The sequence below is a fragment of the Erythrolamprus reginae genome, chromosome 11 (assembly GCF_031021105.1).
Source record: "Erythrolamprus reginae isolate rEryReg1 chromosome 11, rEryReg1.hap1, whole genome shotgun sequence".
Taxonomy (NCBI): Eukaryota; Metazoa; Chordata; class Lepidosauria; order Squamata; family Dipsadidae; genus Erythrolamprus; species Erythrolamprus reginae.
The window spans coordinates 32,682,067-32,702,289 of record NC_091960.1 but is presented as its reverse complement, the minus strand read 5'-3'; the positions used below and the strand labels follow the sequence as shown (position 1 = coordinate 32,702,289).

Genomic DNA, 20,223 nt, shown 5'->3' with positions numbered 1-20,223 from the left:
TATTTGAGTGTTCCCTTTATTTTTTTTTGAGCAGTGTATGTGTATGTATATATATTTCATCATTAGGAAGAATAGCGGCAGTCAAAATGTCCATACTACCTAAATTCCTATATTTCTTTCAAACAATTCCAATCAAATTAGAAACATAGAAGACTGACAGCAGAAAAAGACCTCATGATCCATTTAGTCTGCCCTTATACTATTTTCTGTATTTTATCTTAGGATGGATCTATGTTTATCCCAGGCATGTTTAAATTCAGTTACTGTGGATTTATTAACCATGTCTGCTGGAAGTTTGTTCCAAGGATCTACTACTCTTTCAGTAAAATAATATTTTCTCATGTTGCTTTTGATCTTTCCCCCAACTAACCTCAGATTGTGTCCCCTTGTTCTTGTGTTCACTTTCCTATTAAAAACACTTCCCTCCTGGACCTTATTTAACCCTTTAACATATTTAAATGTTTCGATCATGTCCCCCCTTATCCTTCTGTCCTCCAGACTATACAGATTGAGTTCATTAAGACTTTCCTGATACTTTTTATGCTTAAGACCTTCCACCATTCTTGTAGCCCGTCTTTGGACCCGTTCAATTTTGTCAATATCTTTTTGTAGTTCCATTAGATGGAACTTTCTTTAAAAATTTAGAAAAATTAATATCCAAATTTGTATGGGAAGGCAAAAAACCAAGAATTAGACTTAAATGGATGCAAGTAAAAAGCAAGGTGAACTGGACTTACCCGACTTCAGAACATACTTCCAAGCGGCAGTTCTAGTGTGGTTTAAAGAATGGGTCCAACTTAAGAACACAAGATTATTAGCTTTAGAAGGTCACAACATCCAAACACGCTGGCAGTTTTATTTGGGATAAAAAGTCCCTTACACATTCATATTTTAAACATCATTTGATTAGAAGATTGCTCCTAGACACTTGGAATATAATTAAGAAACAACACTATACTTAACTACCATTTTGGTTTACAAGTATGGAGGCCATAAACTTTCCAAACACAATAAGTTTAGGAAAAATGGTAAAATACTCACAAGCACTAGATAGAGATACACATTTGAAATCATTAACACAGTTAAACGAAGAAGGAATTAAAATAGATTGGTGGCCCTACAGTCAAATAAAATCTAGATTACGGATCAATAAAGAAAAATACGGAATTCAGAAGTGTGATTCACCACTGGATAAAATCCTATTGGGCTCGAACAAAAAAGCAATTACTAATATATACAAATTATTGCTAGAACATAACAATTTAGAAGAAATTGTCAAAGCAAAGGCAATATGATAGCTTGGGCTAAGAATATTGGACACCCCATTCACCTGGATCAATGGGAAAAAATGTGGCATACAAATTATAAAATGACCAGGTCCACCTCTTATAAAGAAAACACAATAAAAATGTTTTATAGATGGCGTATGCCCCCAGCCAGGCTAGCCAAGATGTACACTAATCTCAAACCCAATTGTTGGAAAGGTGGGGAAAAACACGGCTCCTACTTCCATATGTGGTGGACGTGCGCACTAGTCAAGGAAATTTGGCACAAGTTACAAACATAGATAAAAGAAATAATTAATATCAAATTAGAAATGAAACGGGAAATATTTTTACTCGGTATTATCGATAAAAATATGAAAAAAGAACAATATTATTTGACCCAACACTTAATAGCAGCAACGAGAATAGCTATAGCGCAGTTTTGGAAAAACGAATCACTGCCTAGCGATCGAAATCTGATTTTAAAAATGCTAGACTGTGCAGAAGCTGACAAACTAACACTGGAGCTGAAAGATCAGAAAAACACAAAATACTACCAGATGTGGAAAGATTTTTATACATGGCTGAACCAAAGAACAAACACCAAAAGTGCTGCATGATAAGAAAACAAATTAAGCTAAAACTGTTTAACGGTCTAAGTGTAAGTTTATTTCTACTTGACATGTCTCTATAATTATAGATTAAGAGTTTATAATTATACATTATTGATAAACCACAGGTAACGTTACCGTAAAAGAGTACTAAAGGAGGCTGCCGGTGAAACAGCTGGGGGGGGGAGAGGGGTGTGCAATGTAGGTCTGTTTTTCTGTATATATTTTGTGTGTATATGTGTGTATATGCATTTTGTGCGTATATGCATTGGTTGCCGATCAATTTCCGGTCACAATTCAAAGTGTTGGTTATGACCTACAAAGCCCTTCATGGCATCGGACCAGAATATCTTCGGGACCGCCTTCTGCCGCACGAATCCCAGCGACCGGTTAGGTCCCACAGAGTTGGCCTTCTCCGGGTCCTGTCGACTAAACAATGTCGTCTGGCTGGACCCAGGGGAAGAGCCTTCTCTGTGGCGGCCCCGGCCCTCTGGAACCAACTCCCCCAGGAGATCAGAACTGCCCCCACCCTCCTTGCCTTTCGCAAAGTTCTTAAGACCCATTTCTGCCGTCAGGCATGGGGGAACTGAGACATCTCCCCCGGGCCTATACAGTTTATACATGGTATGTTTGTGTGTATGCTTGCTTTTTAATAATGGGTTTTTTAGTGCTTTTAAAATTATTAGATTGGTTCTTACATTGTCTTTGTTATTGTTGTGAGCCGCCCCGAGTCTACGGAAAGGGGCGGCATACAAATCTAATAAATAATAATAATAATAATTTACATGTAAATAAGAATTATTTTAAAAAAATAAAAAAATTAAAAAGACAGAATTGCCAGCTAGCCAAGAAGCTTTTATTTAAATCAATTTGCACATATATTACAGAAAGTAACAGCAACTAATTTATATAACAAAATTGTATCTTGTGTTATTATTTTCACTTTGGCAAAAAAAAATCTGATTACATTTCACATAAATGCAAGATGCAGTTACAATCAAAGATATTTTTTTACGTTGGGTTACTTCCAGTCTGATGAACAATTGTCCTCTCCTGTCCTGTTTAAAAAAGGATAATCTGGTGGAATCCCCACGCTAGATGTTGCTTTTCTACTGGTATTCTTGTCTTGAATGCTGAAGCTCATCAAGATGACGCCTCCTGTCTTTCTTTGAGACAAGAGAAGGATTCTCACAAGGCAGATTCATGGGGAAAGATATAATAATCATTTCCCCACAGGTGACATCATAGTTGCTTAGGAGACCAAATATAAAAGAGCATCACCAGGATGGACACCATAACGATGAGACATTATTTCAGCCCTATGTGGCTTATGTCCATCTCTAGACAGCTCTGCAAAAGGATCTTGTGGGAAAGTATGATCTGGATGGAGATCCCTCTTGGGAGCAGAAGATGCATCTGAGATATTTCATGACTCCTCTTACTCAGATTTTCCCCTGAACAATGACAGTCATATTGCAAACCAAAGCGTGCATTTGAGGATTGACATCAGACATGTTCTTGGATTTCTTTTCACTTTAGTTGGCTGATGCAATGAAATCGTGAAAAGTCCAACATGTTGGACGGAATGCAGCTAGAGCAAGATGCTGGCTGGAGTATTAAGCAGTTAGCAGTGGAAAACTCCCTTTCTTAAACTCGGGTAGGACTGATGGACCGTCATGTTTTCATGGAAAGTGAAGCTTCAGGTTTGTTATATGTGAAGAAGATGGACCACCATCCACATCAGTGGCAACACAAGGAAGACTGGGACCTCCGACATTATTCTGTTGCCAGCAGACTCATTTGGGTTAGGCTGCTGGAAGAGAAATTGAGAAAGATGTTTTATATTGGGTCAACTAGTGTGTGCACAAACATGAATACTAACAATAATTTTATTCAGTGACACATGTCCCCGTTCACAGAGGTGAAATTTATTATTTATTTATTTATTTATTTATTTATTTATTTATTTATTTATTTATTTATTTATATTCATTCATTCATTCATTCATTCATTCATTCATTCATTCATTTATTGGATTTGTATGCCACCCCCTCTCCACAGACTCGGGGCGGCTAACAACAGTAATAAAAAACAGCATGTAACAATCCAATACTAAACAACTAAGAAACCCCTTATTATAAAACCAAACATACATACAACCATACCATGCGTAAATTGTAAGGCCTAGGGGCAAAGAATATCTCAGTTCCCCCATGCATGACAGCAGAGGTGGGTTTTAAGAAGCTTATGAAAGGCAAGGAGGGTGGGGGCAATTCTAATCTCTGGGGGGAGTTGGTTCCAAAGGGCCGGGGCCGCCACAGAGAAGGCTCTTCCCTTGGGTCCCGCCAAACGACATTGTAAATCTCCAGACCATTCCAAATAGCTTTGGAAGGTGAGATGGGAGGCATGCAAATTTTAAAAATAAAATAAAAATGGATGTATACGTAGTACATAATAACATATGCAAAGCAGAAGAACATGAAACATTCATCCTGAAATATTGTTAACGTTTGTTCCTCCTCCCTTCCTAGGAATACCTATAATATTCGAATATGATTAGAGAAGCAAAGGCATTAAAAATAACGCAGAGAAGAATTTTTAATAGGAAATACAGTGGTACCTTGGTACTCAACTGCTTTGAAACTCACCGCGTTTGGTACTCAAGGCATTTTGACATGGAAATTTTGTCCCGGTAATCAGTGTTTGTTTGGTAGTCAGTGCACAAGCTAGTACTGTACTTGTCAGTGTCAGCTGTCTTGTGACTCACTACATTATTACCTATGGGGGGAAATTGTATGGTACTCATCTCGGAATTAATTAAGCAGGAGTACCAAAGTACCACTGTATATGGAAAGGATAACTTTTAAGGTTCCCTTGAAGCCACTCCATTAAAGTTAGATATGTAGGCGGCCACTGATTGTAGGACAGATAGATCTAAACTACAAGGAGCAAGTGGGTGTGCCACTCAGCTCAGAGTTCATCGTGCATTTTAGGTAAGGTCTGAAAAAGAACATCTAAATGCACAAATCCAAATACTAAATACACACTTGGACAAACTGAACTTGTACTCAGTCAAAGACCTTGGAGTACTCATTTCCAATGACCTAAGTGCCAGAACCCACTGCAACAGCATTGCCAAAAAAGCACTAACTTAATTCTACGCAGCTTCTTCTCTAGAAACACCTATCTACTGAACATACAAAACATTTGTCAGACCAATTCCTGAATACAGCTCACCTGTATGCAATCCACACTGCATAACAGACATTAATATAATTGAAGGAGTCCAGAAATACTTCACAAGAAGAGTCCTCCACTCCTCTTCACGCAACAAATTATCTTACTTCTCCAGACTTCAATTACTACGTTTAGAAAATTTACAGCTACGCCGCCTCCGAACTGATTTAACCATTGTTCATAAAATTATACATCCCTGTTAGCGACTACTTCACCTTAAACAACAACACAAGAGCATGCAATAGATACAAACTAAATGTAAATCGCTCCAAACTAGACTGCAGAAAATACGATTTTAGCAATGGAGTGGTCAACGCCTGGAATTCACTACTGGACTCTGTGGTTTCTTCCCCCAATCCCAAAACATTCAACCTTACACTATCTACAATAGACCTCTCCCCTTTTCTAAGAAGTCTGTAAGGGGCGTGCATAAGTGCACCATTGTGCCTACCATCCCTGTCCTAATGTCTTTTTGTCTTTTCTATCTCTACTTTATACTTATATTATGTTAAACATACTGTACTACAATACTACATTTGTATGACAAACAAATAAATAAAAATAAATAAATTCTGGCTCCAAAGCTCCACGTGCTTCGAACACTCCAAATCTCACAGCATGTAGAAAATGCATTAAAATCTTTTTTTAAAAAAAATATTTATTTATTTATTTATTTATTTCTATTTTCAGTTTTTCATGATTATATATACATATATATAATTCTATTTATTGTTCCTATCTCTTTTAGTACGAAATAAGTTTCTTTCTCTCTCTCTCTTTTCAATGAAGTAAGAATAAATAACAACTGTATATAAAATGGGAAATGATCTGTAAGAGATTTCTTGAGATGTTTTTCTCTTTTTCTCTTTTTAATGTTTATTTATTTTATTTTTATTTATTTATTTATTTTGTCCAATACACAATGAGGGTTTTAGTGGGTATATATCTATATACACATGGTAAAATACATGATGAAGGTTATAGAGGAGATACTCATAGTAAAATATATCTAAGAAATAATAGAAAAGAAGATATAGTAATAGAACATATCAATGATATAGGAATAGAAGAAAGGTATAGGAGATATAGGAGAGCAATAGGACAGGGGACGGAAGCCACTCTAGTGCACTTGTACTCGCCCCTTACTGACCTCTTAGGAATCTGGATAGGTCAACCGTAGATAATCTAAGGGTAAAGTGTTGGGGGTTTGGGGATGACACTATGGAGTCCGGTAATGAGTTCCATGCTTCGACAACTTGGTTACTGAAGTCATATTTTTTACAGTCAAGTTTGGAGCGGTTAATATTAATTGATGTTGTGAGATGGTAGGTTGAAAGTTAGACCGGAAGATGTGGGGAGAATTATGGGTTTTGGGTTTGATGCTTTCTGTGCGGTAATCTATGTAAAGGTTTGTTTCACCAAGTTCATAGCGTCTCTTGAGTTCTGCCCATAGTTTGCGAGAGCGAATACATTGGAGGAGAGAAAGATCTGGTCTGGATCTGAGTTTGTTGAAGGACTTGTTATTTCTGGCAATGTGGTTAATGGTCTTGATGAATTGCTGTTTTATTTGTTCATTTTTGCATACTACTTTGCAGAAGCGGGGAGCTATTGAGCCATCGTTATACTTGTGCTCAGGTCCAATTCTGGTAACTTCCAAAATGTCTTCTTGGGTGATTGTTTGTGCATGTGAGTGATGGAGGTGGATGAAAACAATAAATATAACTTTAAAAAAAGAAAAGAAAAATTGTGGAAAAAGCAGATTGTTGTGGATCACCCTCACCCTGGGTCAAATGACTCCATGAATCTTAACTGGAACCTAAAAACAGGGTTTTTTGGGTGGGGTGGATTAGAAGCTGCACAGGGAATGCCTCCTTAAGACATTCTTTGTCCACCATGCTCCTCCACAAATCTCCTGACTTTGTCTCATTGAGTTCCAAGGGTTAATTAAAATTTTATAATGTCTTATGTCCCCCTCCACCAACGGCCCAGATTCCTGCACCAGTTGCTTAAGTTATCACTTAAATCAATGCAACCGTGGCAACAGACAAATTAGAACTTGAGGAAACCTGCTGGCTGCGCTTACAAAAGTGTGGTTTCCTCTTCCTGCACAAACAATGCCTGTTCCTGCTTCTTATTTTAGTTCACAGAAAAGGAAATGCAGAAAGCATGAAAGACGTGTATCTCCAAAGAAATGAATGGCAACCCATCTGCTTGTACAAAAAATAAAAAACACCATTATCATGGCTGCTGTGTTTAGTTGATTTTAAAGGAAAATTGAGCAACTGAATAGAATGGAATGGAATTTGAATGGAATGGAATAGAATTTGAATGGAATGGAATGGAATAGAATAGAATGGAATTTAATGGAATGGAATGGAATGGAATAGAATGGAATTTGAATGGAATGGAATAGAATTTGAATGGAATGGAATAGAATAGAATGGAATTTAATGGAATGGAATGGAATAGAATAGAAGAATAGAATGGAATAGAATAGAATAGAATAGAAGAATAGAATAGAATAGAATAGAATTTGAATGGAATGGAATGGAATAGAATAGAATAGAGCTGGAAGCTTGGAGAAGTTCTTGATTTAGGAGACACCGAGGGAAACTGCAATACCTAGTGTCGTGGAAACATTTCCCTCCATTTCATGCAGAATGGGTGGAGGAACAGCACATGAGTGCCCAGAGAGAAATTGATCGCTTTAGAGCAAAATACTGTATCTGACAAATCATAATGTGTAACTTTGTGGGGGTTTTGTCTGTTTTCTTCTTCTCTTTTAGGACTAACGTCCCTGTTCTGGGGGGTCCGAATGTCACCCTCGCTATGTTTCATCTCTACACACGCTTCGTTTGCCATGAGTAATGGGGGGTGGGTTATGGGATTTGGGAAGGGAAGATTCAGGAGGCCCTGATACGTTTTGTTTTCCTAGCACAGAGAAGGATAACTTTCGCTTTCCTGGAAAGCAGGTGACCAGAAGGAGACCTTAGAAGTTGCATTCCACAAGTGTGACGTGGTTATGAAGATGCGCCCACCTGACAAAGATTGGCAAGGGGGATTGGCTAATTTCCGGGGGGGGGGGCAGTGGGATCTTTTGATATGAGCTATGGTCGGGCCTTTTTCTTCAGTCTTTGCTTTACCTTCGTTGCTTTCAGTACTGATTTTGATAAAATTCACTTTTGAAGTTCAAAATGGACTCTGAGTTTTATTTTTCTTAAATTCCGATTGAAGCACCTGACACTAGAACACTAGAATACTAATTAAAGACCAGGTTTTCCCCAAACCCCATCACTCCACTAAGCAAATAATTCCCTCACCACTGTCAAACTATTCACTAAAGCTGCATTATTGTTACTTTTCATTTTCTCATCGTTCCTATCCTCCATCTCCTCCCACTTATGACTTTATGACTGTAACTCGTTGCTTGTTTCCTTATGATTTATATTAATATTAATTGTTTCCTGATTGCTTATTTCCCTATGACTATCATTAAGTGTTGTACCTTATGGTCTGTTAGGTTGTCTGATTGTTTTCTTTTTATAATAAGGGTTTTAAATTGTGTTTAACATTAGATTTGTACATGATGTATTGTTGTGAGCCACTCCGAGTCCTCGGAGAGGGGCGGCATACAAATCTAATAAATTATTATTATTATTATTATTATTATTATTATTATTATTATTGACAAATGAACCTTGTCTTTTTATGTACACTAAGAGCATCTGCACCAAAGACAAATCCCTTCTGTGTCCAATCCCATTTGGCCAATAAAGAATTCTACAGTATTTTTATTCTATTCTATTCTATTCTATCCTACCCTATCCTATCCTAAAGGACTAGGCTACCAGTAGAAACTGGCAGATAGTGAGTTGTAGTCCAGCCTTAGGCTATAGGGACGCCAGTCACATCCTCTCAGCCCTAGGAACCACATCTGAAAACCCTTGCAAAGTAAACTGCAGAGACTTGTCCACATAGCCTGAGAATTGAACATGGATAAATAAGAGAAAAAATGATGTACACGCACACCACAATTAAGCTATAAAATAGAAGAATGGAATAGGAACCAGATTAAATAATTTTTAAAACGACGGTCTGTTTATGCAGTGTGCATAAATACAATTTTAAAAATGCAGGCATTGCACAAAACAAATCTTGCACATTTAGAATGAAACTGAAGAAATTGCAGATTGGGGTCAAATGAGTCATTGGATAAATTATTAACTGATGCCCCCTGGGAGGAAATGATTATTTTCTCTAGTTATCATGTAGTTAAAGGAGGGGAACCGAAAGTAACGAAAACAATTAGGTTATTTCAAATTCTTGTTCCTTTCCAAAAGTGAAAGGCAAATCATACCATATATAGCTTTGTATTTAAAATAATATCAAATAGATGACCCTTTTCATTTCAATTTATTGCTCATGAATACCCCAGGCTTTCTTCAATCTTAGGGTTGTAAGTACACAGTAAACCAGGATTCATATTTTATAAATTACTACAGCTTAATCAAATCCAAATGATCTTATTACAGTCACACCATAAGGTTTGGCTACGTGTTACACACCCAATGTGATTAAAAAAATCAGACAGTACAGTGTTTAAATAAAATAATTATGAAGACATATTGATTTCCAGAATGCTTAATTTAATTGCTGGAAAAACAGTGCACTAGAAAAAAAAATTGTCTGAGTCTCTATAACAAATGAATTTTGAGTCAGGATGTTTTTCCTATAATTTAATTGCAGTCAGCTAAGTGAGCACATTTTCTAACTCTTAAAGTATGACTATTTCTCAAGGAACTAGAAAAAGCCGGGTAAGGGGACAATTAAAAAATGAGAAACAAGAAGTTAGGAACAAAGATAATAAGAGACTAATAAAGAGAAGACAGATACACAATACTGTATTACAGTTTATAATGGTACTGAGAGAAGAGAGAAAAAATCCTTTAAAAAACAAAAAGGAAGAAATGCTGTATATGCACACCACAATTAAGTTATAAAATAGAAGAATGGAATGGAATAGGAACCAGATTAAATAATTTTTAAAATGACAGTAAATATAATAACATGTGGATGTGTGTTCAAAAAATGCAGCAGAAAGAGACAAAAAGAAGTCAGAAGGGAAAGCTTAGTAGAAACAAAAAATTAAAAAGAGATACAAGATACCAAGAGAAAGAGAGAGAGATAAAAGATTAACCAAAAAAGAGCCTTCTCTGTGGTGACCCCGACCCTCTGGAATCAACTCCCCCCGGAGATTAGGACTGCCCCCACCCTCCTTGCCTTTTGCAAACTCTTAAAAACCCACTTTTGTCACCAGGCGTGGGGAAATTGATTCCCCTCGGCTGCTCCGTTTTATGTATGGTTTGTTTGGGTTGTATGATTGTTTTTAATTAAGGGTTTTAAAACTGTTTTTGCTTTTAACATTGGATTTGTATTTTGTATTACTGTTGTGAGCCGCTCCGAGTCTTCAGAGAGGGGCGGCATACAAATCTAATAAATTATTATTAATTATTATTATTTGACTTGAATGGGATGTGAAACAGTCCTAACGGCAGATAGATGAATTTGCACTCAATTAAGTCAAAATACAGTGGAACCCCGACATAAGAGCTGCTCTACTTACGAGCAACTCGAGATAAGAGCTGGGAGGGGAGAGATATTTTTGTTCTACTTACAAGCCCAAATTCGAGATACAAGCGCCAAGGAGCTGTCTCCTGAAGCCGAACGCTAACTTCCGCGTTCGGCTTCAGGAGACAGCTGCGAAGCGGCGCGTGTGTTTTAAAAGGTTGCAGCCGGCCTGGGGGGCTCGGGGGGTGCTTGCAGCCAGCCTGGGGGGCTTGCCAGCACCCCCCCGAGCCCCCCAGGCTGGCTGCAACCTTTTAAAACACGCGCGCGGCTTCGCAGCTGTCTCCTGAAGCTGAACGCGGAAGTTAGCTCTTTTTCTTTCTCTCTTTTACCTTCCCTTCCTCTATTTCTTCTTTTCTTTCTCCTTCCCACCTTCTTCCCTCCCTCCCTCCCTTCACTCATTCCTCTCTTACTCTCCCCTTTCATAAGTTTCCTTGCTTCCTTCCCACCCTCTGTCCATTCATTCACCCATTCCTCTCTTGATCGCTTAAAGCCGGTCCCTGGTGCAAAAAGGGTTGGGGACCTCTGTCCTACAGGATTGGGTGGCAGAGAAGTTGAACATATGTAAATTTAAAAGTTTAAGAAAGTTTACAAGTTAAGTGAAAGAAACTTCATTATTCATTTATATGTACATGTACATTTCTTCATTAAAAACTTGTCTTTCTGCATAATTTAGACTAACTTTGTGAGTTTTTTGAGGGCTGGAACCAATTAAAATTATTTACATTAATTCCTATGGGGAAAAGTCGTTCGAGATAAGAGCTGCTCGACTTAAGAGCCCAGGTCCGGAACGAATTAAACTCGTATCTCGAGGTACCACTGTAATTACCAAGTTCTCTACTGGACTGAACTAAGCATCCAACTGTTGAAATGGCCACCAGATGGCACACCAAGTCCTGCTGGAAAATTTAAGTCACCATCCCCATAAAGCTCGTAGGCGGATGGAAACATGGAGCGCTCCAACATCTCCCGCTAGACGGCTGCATTGACCCTGGACTTAATGAAGCACAGTGGACGAATACCAGCAGGTGACATGGCTCCCCAAATCAACACAGACTGTGGAAACTTTTGCATCTCATTTGTTCAACCAAGGACCCAGAGTATGGAGGAAGAATGAAGAGACACACACTGCAAGATGCTTGAGGTCCAGTGTAACGTTTCCACAGTCAGTGTTGATTTGGGGCATTGCCAAGAGAAAGATGAGAGACATGACACCGAACAAGGCAGAAGAGCAGAAGGCCGCTATTGAAGCATCCTGGTCTTCCATAACACCTCGGCAGTGCCACAGGCTAATAGCGTCCACGCCACGCCGCATTGAGGCAGTAATTGCTGCAAAAGGGGCCCAAACGAGACACTAAGTACAAATGCATGCTACCTTTGAAAAGTGTTCGGAAACTTCAGATCGTGCAGAATGCAGCTGCGAGAGCAATCATGGGCTTCTCTAAATATGCCCATGTTACACCAACACTCCGCAGTTTGCATTGGTTGCCGATCAGTTTTCGGTCACAATTCAAAGTGTTGGTTATGACCTATAAAGCCCTTCATGGCACCGGACCAGATTATCTCAGGGACCGCCTTCTGCTGCACGAATCCCAGCGACCAGTTAGGTCCCACAGAGTGGGTCTTCTCTGGATCCCGTCAACTAAACAATGTTGCTTGGCGGGACCCAGAGGAAGAGCCTTCTCTGTGGCGGCCCCGGCCCTCTGGAACCAACTCCCCCCAGAGATTAGAATTGCCCCCACCCTCCTTGCCTTTCGTAAGCTGCTTAAAACCCACCTCTGCCGCCAGGCATGGGGGAATTGAGATACTCTTTCCCCATAGGCCTTTACAATTTTATGCATGGTATGTCTGTTTGATTTTTATAATAATGGGTTTTTAACTGTTTTTAGTATTGGATTATTATTATATGCTGTTTTATTATTGCTGTTAGCCGCCCCGAGTCTCCGGGGAGGGGCGGCATACAAATCCAATAAATAAATAAATAAATAAATAAATTAAATAAATAAATAATAATGATAATTAAAAATAATAATTTATTAGACTTGTATGTCGCCCCCCTCCAAAGACTCGGTGCAGCTCACAACAACAATGGAACAATACAGATACAAATCTAATAATTAAAAACTGTAACTAAAACCCATTACCTTAAAAACAATTGATACTACACAATTATACTTTTCATAAGTCCGATATTGTTTTATTTACAATCCTTTTTTTATTGATCACGTGTAATATTCTAATTTTCTGAGATGGGGGATTGGTGGTTTTCAAGAGCTGAATCCCATAATCATAACAATTATGACAAATCACGGCTTGAACAATCTTGCCTTGCCTTGAATATCTCTTGTACATTAAGTTTTACCTTTTAAGTTATGTTACTGAAATAAATGAATGTTTGCACGATATTCTAATTTTTCCAGTTTCACCTGTAGTCTGCTTATAAAAACCCACTAGGGAAGATGCTCCAAACAGCCCATGGAGGATAGACATAGAAAAGAGGAAGGGGGAGCAGAAAATTTGGGGCAAAAAAGAAGGGAAAGTAGCCCCAAATGGGAGAATACAATTTGAATCATTTACAAAAATTTAACAGGATTCCCTCTGGAAGCTGGAATGAAGCCATGCCAATTTTCATAGATAGATAGATGTAGGTAGGTAGGTATATATATGTGTGTGTGTGTCTGTATGTGTGTATACATACATACATACATACATACATACATACATACATACATACATACATACATACATAGACCAGTGTGGGTGTACGTTTATTTATTTATATTTTCAGCAAATAAGTTATATATAACTTAGGAAAATTTCATTCTTAGTAGAAAACCATTAATACCAATTATGAAGCATAAACCATTGAAATCTTCTGGATTATTTGTTTAGAAATTAGTTCTTCCACATTTAGTAAAAGAACAGTTTTTCCCCGAATGCCATCACTCTACTAAACAAATAATTCCCTCAGCACTGTCAGACTTTTTACTAAATCTGCACTTCTATTTCTACTAGTTTTTTCTCATGATTCCTATCATCCTTTTCCTCCCACTTAGGACTGTATGACTGTAAGTTGTTGCTTGTATCCTAAGATTTTTATTAATATTGATTGTTTCTTCATTGCTTATTTGGCCCCTGTGACAATCATTAAGTGTTGTACCACATGATTCTTGACAAATGTCTCTTTTTCTTTTATGTTCACTGAGAGCATCTGCACCCAAGACAAATTCCTTGTGGGTCCAATCACACTTGGCCAACAAAAGAATTCTATTCTATTCTATTCATTCTTTCCTAATTTCATTCTATTCTATTCATTCTTTCCTAATTTCATTCTATTCTATTCATTCTTTCCTAATTTCATTCTATTCTATTCATTCTTTCCTAATTTCATTCTATTCTATTCTATTCTATTCTATTCTAGTAGAACGCTTAAGAAATATATCCCTCCTTGAAAACCTGGACCCACTTCGCAAGCATGTATTTCCTCCAATAAAACCCAGCTGTTTGAAATAACCAAAGATTCTAATTCGACTCACCGGTTTAGTTGTGCTATTTTGAGGCTTATCTTGAGGTGGAGATTTATTGTCTTCCTTAGCCAGGACCAGGCTGACCAAGAGAATGGCACCAAGGAGCAAAGCGGCCTTCATGGCTAAGCTCTGTACAGTTCTCAAAGTTGGAGCGTCGGGGTGGGAAGAAAGCAACCTCTTTCCCTCGAAGAGATGCAGGTGGTTTTCTGCTAAGGCAAAAGCAGAAGGAACTCACCCATCACAGCCAACGTCTTCTGATTTGCTTCTGGGTGGGTGACGATGGGTGGGGATTACGAGGGTTGGTCCTTTGACACATCCAGAGCTGATCTGCTTGTCTTGAAGCAGAGCTGCAAAAGGTGGGCTGATGGAAGTGGCATTCAAGGGAGACAGCAAACCTTGGATCCATCAGAAGACAGATAGATGTTTTGTCAATCTCACTGTCTGAAAGGAAGGATCTGCAGGCATGACAAGTGCCGATCATGAAACAGAGCCCTTCTCCTTCCCCTTTGCCTCCTTTCTTCTAAATGGACATTGCTATATCTTTATTTTTTATTAAATTTTTATCACAACAAACAAACAAAAAAATCTTAAAGAAAAGTGCCCAACACCAATAAACCCCTCCACCATTTAGGGGGTTAAATTATTTACAGTAAATTTCAATTTCTTCCTTGGCTCCGGTTTACATTTCTTTACATACAAAAAGTGATTGGAGTTTATTTTTCACATTGTCGTCATATATTCTACTTAAGATATAATCTTTCACCTTATTCTATCGTGCCATCAGCTTCTCCAATTTATTTTCATCAAAGTTATTTAATCTTATTTCCATAATTTCCAAGTGGATGTGGTCCACCATGTACCAGTACCAATTCTGGATTGTCCATTTATTGCTGTCCTTCCACCCTAATACCACTACTATATCTATAATATAAATGAACATTGTTATATCTTTAGTATAAATGAATATTAGAAAACATGATAGCGTGGATGACTAATTTCGGCAACACCATCCAGCTAGAAGACTGGGAAAGGTTATGGAAACAGAGTTATAAACTGACGGTATCAGTACCTTATAAAGAAAACTTGTATAAGATGTTTTACCGGTGGCATTATGCCCCGGCAAGATGGGCTAAAATATTCCCCAATATTAATTTCCCTTTCCCTTCTGTCCTCCAGACTATACAGATTGAGTTCAGGAAAGACTGAATGATCCCACTGTATAGAGCACTGGTGAGACCACATTTGGAATACTGTGTTCAGTTCTGGAGACCTCACCTACAAAAAGATATTGACAAAATTGAATGGGTCCAAAGACGGGATACAAGAATGGTGGAAGGTCTTAAGCATAAAACGTATCAGGAAAGACTTCATGAACTCAATCTGTATAGTCTGGAGGACAGAAGGAAAAGGGGGGACTTGATCGAAACATTTAAATATGTTAAAGGGTTAAATAAGGTCCAGGAGGGAAGTGTTTTTAATAGGAAAGTGAACCCAAGAAAAAGGGGTCACAATCTGAGGTTAGTTGGGGGAAAGATCAGAAGCAACGTAAAAAATATTATTTTACTGAAAGAGTAGTAGATCCTTGGAACAAACTTCCAGCAGACATGGTTGGTAAATTCACAGTAACTGAATTTAAACATGCCTGGGAGAAACATATATCCATCCTAAAATAAAATATAGGCAATAGTATAAGGGCAGACTAGATGGACCATGAGGTCTTTTTCTGCCGTCAGTCTTTTATGTTTCTATGTTTTACTGGTGCCATTATGCCCCGGCAAGATGGGCTAAAATATGCCCCAATATTAATAACAAATGTTGGAAATATAAATCAGCATATGGCACATATTACCACATTTGGTGGACATGCCCGGGAACAAAAAAAAATTGGTCTGTGATTAAAAAATTGGTTAAAAGAAATTTTAACTTACAAATTTGAAATAAAACTAGAAATATGTATTTTAGGAATCATCAGAGGACACCACAAAAGGGCAGATTATTATTTAACAACACATATATCAACAGCGGCAAGATTGGTTTTCGCACAAAGAGATGGTGATTGGGAAAATATTAGACTGTGCAAAATTAAGCAAATTTACATTGGAGTTACAAAACAAGCAAGAAAAAGAACATTACACCATATGGGGGAAACTTTATAGTTGGATTGAAGAGAAAAAGGAATTAGAATAACTGTAAAAGAGAGGGGAAATCATAGAATCAGAAATGTAAATGGGAATTTATAATAAACTTGTTGACCTTGTTGTTTTGGGGGGTTTTGTTTGTGTTTTGTGTTTTTAACAAAAAATCAATATATAATATTAATATTAATATATACACTGCTCAAAAAACACTCAAAGAACACCTCCTAGATCTGAATGAATGAAATATTCTCCTTGAATACTTTGTTCTGTACAAAGTTGAATGTGCACAACACCATGTGAAATTGTCAATCAGTGTTGCTTCCTAAGTGGACAGTTTGATTTCACAGAAGTTTGATTTACTTGGAGTTATATTCTGTTGTGTAAGTGTTCCCTTTATTTTTTGGAACAGTATACTATTAATTTATATTATTAATATTCAATTCTATTCAATTTATTAGATTTGTATGCCGCTCCTCTCCAAAGACTTGGGGCGGTTCACAACAATAATAAAAACAGTATAACAATGGAACAAATCTAATAATAAAATTACATTAAAAAACCCCAACAATTTAAAAACCATACAACACATACATACCAAACATAAAATATAAGAAAGCCTGGGGGATAAGTCTAAATTCCCCCATGCCTGGCGATATAGGTGGGTCTTGAGTAACTTATTTATTTATTTATTACTTAGATTTGTATGCCGCCCCTCTCCGAAGACTCGGGGCGGCTCACAACATGTAAAAACAAATCATAAGCAATCAGACAAATTTAAAATATTTAATATTTAAAAAACCCCATATGCTAACAGTCACACACACAGACATACCATGCATAAATTAAACGTGCCCAGGGGGAGATGTTTCAGTTCCCCCATGCCTGACGGCAAAGGTGGGTTTTAAGGAGTTTACGGAAGGCAGGAAGAGTAGGGGCAGTTCTAATCTCTGGGGGGAGTTGGTTCCAGAGGGCCGGGGCCGCCACAGAGAAGGCTCTTCCCCTGGGGCCCGCCAACCGACATTGTTTAGTTGACGGGACCCGGAGAAGGCCCACTCTGTGGGACCTAATCGGTCGCTGGGATTCGTGCGGCAGGAGGCGGTCTCGGAGATATTCTGGTCCGATGCCATGAAGGGCTTTAAAGGTCATAACCAACACTTTGAATTGTGACCGGAAATTGATCGGCAACCAATGCAGACTGCGGAGTGATGGTGAAACATGGGCATACCTAGGTAGGCCCATGACTGCTCTCGCAGCTGCATTTTGCACGATCTGAAGTTTCCGAACACTTTTCAAAGGTAGCCCCATGTAGAGAGCATTACAGTAGTCGAACCTCGAGGTGATGAGGGCATGAGTGACTGTGAGCAATGAGTCCCGGTCCAGATAGGGCCGCAACTGGTGCACCAGGCGAACCTGGGCAAACGCCCCCCTCGCCACAGCTGAAAGATGTTGTTCTAATGTGAGCTGTGGATCGAGGAGGACGCCCAAGTTGCGGACCCTCTCTGAGGGGGTCAATAATTCCCCCCCCAGGGTGATGGACGGACAGATGGGATTGTCCTTGGGAGGCAGAACCCACAGCCACTCCGTCTTATCCGGGTTGAGCTTGAGTCTGTTGACACCCATCCAGGCCCCAACAGCCTCCAGGCACCGGCACATCACTTCCACCGCTTCGTTGACTGGGCATGGGGTGGAGATGTAAAGCTGGGTATCATCCGCATATTGATGATACCTCACCCCATGTCCTTGGATGATCTCGCCCAGCGGTTTCATGTAGATGTTGAATAGTAGGGGGGAGAGGACCGACCCCTGAGGCACCCCACAAGGGAGAAACCTAGGAGTCGACCTCTGGCCCCCCACTAACACCGACTGCGACCGGCCAGAGAGGTAGGAGGAGAACCACTGAAGGACAGTGCCTCCCACTCCCAGCCCCTCCAGCCGGTGCAGAAGGATACCATGGTCGATGGTATCGAAAGCCGCTGAGAGGTCAAGGAGCACCAGGACAGAGGATAAACCCCTGTCCCGGGCCCGCCAGAGATCATCCATCAACGCGACCAAAGCGGTTTCCGTGCTGTAACCGGCCCTGAAACCCGACTGCTGGGGACCTAGATAATCGGCTTCTTCCAAGGACCGCTGGAGCTGGAGTGCCACCACCTTCTCGACAACCTTCCCCATAAAGGGAAGGTTGGAGACTGGACGGTAGTTGTTAAGTACGGCTGGGTCCAGGGAGGGCTTCTTGAGGAGGGGGCGCACAAGCGCTTCTTTATAGAGTGATGGAAAAACTCCCCTCCCCAAGGAAGCGTTGGTAATCTCCTGGGCCCAGCTCCGTGTCACCTCCCTGCTGGCCGAAACCAACCAGGAGGGACACGGATCCAGTAAACAGGTGGCGGAACTCACAGCTCCGATGGCCTTGTCCACTTCATCAGGTGTCACCAGATCAAACTCTTCCCAGACAGGTGGACAAGTACGTGCCCCAGTCACCTCGACTGACTCGTTGTCAGTCGACTCTGTTTTACAATTGGAGTCGAGGTCGGCTCGGATCCGAGCGACTTTATCAGCGAAAAACGTGTTAAAGTCCTCGGCACTACTCTGTAAGGGCTCCCCAACTCCCCCCTGGTTAAGAAGGGAGCGGGTCACCCTAAACAGAGCGGCCGGGCGGGATTCCGCTGATGCAATCAAGGCGGCATGGTACGCGCATCTTGCCGCCTTGAGCGCCACTTTGTAAGTCTTAATAAAAGCTCTTACAAGTGTTCGGTCGGATTCAGACCTACTCTTCCTCCATCGCTTCTCTAGACGTCTCTTCTGGCGTTTCAACTCCCGGAGCTCCTCGTTGAACCATGGAGCTCTACGGGGTCTAGCACCTCGGAGAGGTCGCAAAGGCGCAATCCGGTCAAGAGCCTCCGCTGCGGCCTTGTTCCAGGCTTCCGCAAGAGACTCTGCCGGACTGTGGACAAGTGCCTCTGGTATAACCCCAAGCGCCGTCTGAAAGCCCTCAGGGTCCATCAGGCGTCTGGGGCGGAACATCTTAATTGGTTCCGCCTCCCTGCGGGGAAGGATTGGAGCCAGGAAGTCAAGCCGTAGTAGGAAATGGTCTGACCATGACAAAGGCAGCGCATCTAAGCCCCTTAGTCTCAGACCATTACTCAGTTGCTCAGAGAGGAATACCATGTCAGGTGCGTGCCCTCCCTCGTGAGTCAGACCCTGAACTACTTGAGTCAGGTCCATGGCTGTCATGGTGGCCATGAACTCCTGTGCCAACCCAGAGGTTTCGCCGAGTGACGGCAGATTGAAGTCCCCCAGGACAATAAGTCCGGGGAACTCCACCGCCAACCCGGCTACCTCCTCGAGTAGCACAGGCAGGGCTTTTGACACGCAGCTGGGAGGCAGGTACGTGAGAAACAAGCCCACCTGAACCCCTAAGTCCAACTTCACAAGGAGGGACTCGCAACCCGCAATCTCCGGAGCAACGAGCCCACGCAGGCCAAGGCTCTCCCTGGCTACAATAGCCACTCCTCCCCCCCTTCCCTGGGGTCGAGGTTGATGCCATATCTGAAACCCAGCTGGGCAGATTTCCGAGAGAGGAACTCCTCCCTCCGGGCCCAGCCAGGTTTCAGTTACACATGCGAAAGACAAGGAGGGTGGAGGCTGTTCTAATCTTCGGGGGGAGTTGATTCCAGAGGACCGCCTTCTACTGCACGAATCCCAGCGGCCGATAAGATCCCACAGAAAAGGCTCTTCCCCTGGGGCCCGCCAAACAACATTGTTTGGTCGACGGGACCCGGAAAAGGCCAACTCTGTGGGATCTTATCGGCTGCTGGGATTCGT

The 20,223-nt window shown here is 40.5% G+C and overlaps 1 long non-coding RNA gene across 1 annotated transcript; it reads right to left on the bottom strand.

The window, feature by feature from the left end:
- Positions 1-2,710: 2,710 nt before the first annotated feature.
- Positions 2,711-14,594, bottom strand: LOC139174568 (uncharacterized). Its single transcript, XR_011560378.1, has 2 exons — positions 14,276-14,594; positions 2,711-3,689 (listed from the first exon to the last, which is right to left on the bottom strand). It is a non-coding gene; the product is annotated as an uncharacterized lncRNA (long non-coding RNA).
- Between the last annotated feature and the right edge of the window lie 5,629 nt (positions 14,595-20,223).